Source organism: Apis dorsata, unplaced genomic scaffold (assembly GCF_000469605.1).
Source record: "Apis dorsata unplaced genomic scaffold, Apis dorsata 1.3 scaffold_37, whole genome shotgun sequence".
Taxonomy (NCBI): domain Eukaryota; kingdom Metazoa; phylum Arthropoda; class Insecta; order Hymenoptera; family Apidae; genus Apis; species Apis dorsata.
In genome coordinates this window covers 702,609-705,218 of record NW_006263339.1, presented here as the reverse complement: position 1 = coordinate 705,218, position 2,610 = coordinate 702,609, and the positions used below count along the sequence as shown (strand labels likewise).

Here is a 2,610-nt window from a genome sequence, read left to right as displayed (position 1 = left end):
TATAATAATAAATACATTTATGATTGTAATGATTTATGTAATTTTTTTAATATTAATAAATTTATTTAATTGTATTTTAAAATTTATTTTATTTATTTAAATAGCTTATATTAGAGCGTAATATTGAAAATATTAATGAAAATTTTTAAATTTTTTAAATAAATATAAAAAAATTTAGTTAGAATATATTTTATTATTCAATTTATTAACAATAAATATTAGCTTTAACTAATTTTTAAATTTATTTAAAATTTAAGAATTAAATTATATAAATATATAAGAAGCAATTTTTTACTTTTAATTTCGTCTTAAAGATTGATTTATAAATATATATAAATCCTTATATAATTTTAATTATCATTTCACGCGATAATATCATCTCTCCGGAATCCAACGCTCGAACCCAACCTGTTTTCAACATACTGGAACAGGAGGTCGACTAACGACCCTTCAACGCGTTGCAATTTCGACGAGAAGCTCAGTTCCATCAATCGGTGGTGGCACGCGCGAATCCGAGGGGCGATTATCCCCCCGAGCCGCCATGTCCCCAGAGGGGGACACTTTCGTCCACCATCTTTTTTTTCCCCTTTTTTTCTTTTTCTTTTTTTTTTTTTCTTTTTGATTCTTCGCGCTTTCCACGCGTCGAACCACCTCGTTAAAACCATTTCCGGACGAAGACTAGCTTTCGAGCCGGTCATCCGGTTCCCCCATTAAATCCGGAAATCCACTTTTTTCCTCTCCCCCTCTCCTCTCCATTCCGTTGGAAATCCGAGGATACAACTTGCGCCCAGTAATCGTTAATTCACTATGAGCGAGTGAGTTAGGTTAATCGAGATGGATGATTACTGTTTAAATGTTGAAGTTCTTTGTGCGTTTCTTTTCAAGATGTATCGAAATTTATTCGGTTGAGTGAGATTAGGAATGGTATCTGAATTGTATATAGAATAATTCTCGTGGTAAAAGAAGTTGAGTTTATTTCGATCGAGTACTGAATATATTTTATAAATATTCAATTGGAATGTTTCTGTGAGTTTCCATTTAAGGTTGAAAATTATGAAACGAGAATCGGGTTAAGTAATTAGAAATTGATAGAAATTAGGGAAGTTTTGTTGAATATCGATTGTTTATTGGAATATTTAATGTATAGAATGTATAAAGTAATTATTATTATTATTATACATGTATTGATGAGAAAATTAAAAAGTTTGTTTAACTAGATATCGAATAATTATGAAAATAAAGTAATTTAAACGAATTTATATATTCAAAATTTCAATCGAAATCCGTGTACGAAGTTAAAAAGTGAGTAGGGAATTTCAAAATAAATTTGAAATAAAAATTCATAAAACTATTTTGAACGATAGAATTTTTCCATATAAAATAATAATTTTTTCAACGTATCGCTCTTCGAACATTTATCACTCTTGAATAAACGATATATATAACACAGACATTTTGCACAGTTCGAAAAGTGATAAAAGATTTACGTTTTAATTTTCCATGGTTTTATAGCTCTAATATAATATGAAAGCAATACACACGTAAAAAAAACGAAACATCGAGACACAGATAGCCACTGTTTTGGAAACCAAGTTACTCGAACTTTCTTCGATATTTTTCCGCATAGGATCAATAAAAAAAAAATTATATCACATTTTATATATTCCAATTGAAAAACAACGCGAATCCAATTCGATGAATAAACAACTCGTCCAAATCAAATCAAATTTCTTTAATACTTGAGACATAAATAAAATAAATATAAATAACGTGTAAATAAATTTAATCGTGTACACGATTAAAAATCAAAATAGCAAGTAAGCAGACGAAATTATCGCGCCACCTGCATGCAGTAGAATTTCCATTATTCGAACACCTGCTATCTAAACGTCCTACTATTCGAATGTTCCACTATCTAAACCTCCTATTACGGGAACACAGCACTCTCTATTATCATTACCCTCTATCGTTACCCTAATATCAAATTGATATTATATATTGCGTGTAACGACATCGTATCAAATATATAAATGTGTCGAAACGAAAGCTGTACAAATAATCACAAAACTGCGAAAACTGTTAGAGAATAGATTTTTAGAGAAGAGTTTTAATTATTAAAAAGATTGTACAAAATATAAATATGAACACTCACCAATTCTTATTTCAATTTTCAATCGATTCTTTCGATTCTACTCATCCATCGTTTGTTTCTTTCTACAACAACAACAAAATTTAACGAAACTCAAACTCTGTTAACAAACTCGAAGAATAAATAATACTTCGTAAAAAGTTAGTTTTTGACGATGATACACGTGATGATACATTTGTCAAACTTCTGTGTGGAATAATTAAAAACAATTATTCGAGTAAAAAATTATATAAAAAGTTTCGGATCGAAATCAATGAACGGAGATCGAATGTCCACGTAACACTAGCACGATCCGTCCACCATCCCATCTTTTATAGCCTTTGGAAACGTTGGTGATTCCTTCTACTGATGAACGATAATCGGCAAGGAACCTTGGGCTAATAATGCCTCCGTTAAATGGCCGATACAACGCGTTTAAATCATCCTCGCAGCAGAAGAGAATCAAGAGTTTCCCGCTAGCG

The 2,610-nt window shown here is 30.4% G+C and overlaps 1 protein-coding gene across 2 annotated transcripts in view; it reads right to left on the bottom strand.

Annotated features, from left to right (window-relative positions):
• Nucleotides 1–2,194, bottom strand: part of LOC102680554 (cysteine-rich venom protein-like) — a 105,916-nt gene extending 103,722 nt beyond the window's left edge. The window contains exon 1 of one of the 2 annotated variants that reach the window (XM_031512802.1): nt 2,153–2,194. The gene's annotated coding sequence lies outside the window, so the exon portion shown is untranslated. Of the gene's footprint in view, nt 1–2,148 lie in introns of both variants that reach the window. The other variant, XM_031512805.1, reaches the window with a different exon arrangement.
• Between the last annotated feature and the right edge of the window lie 416 nt (nt 2,195–2,610).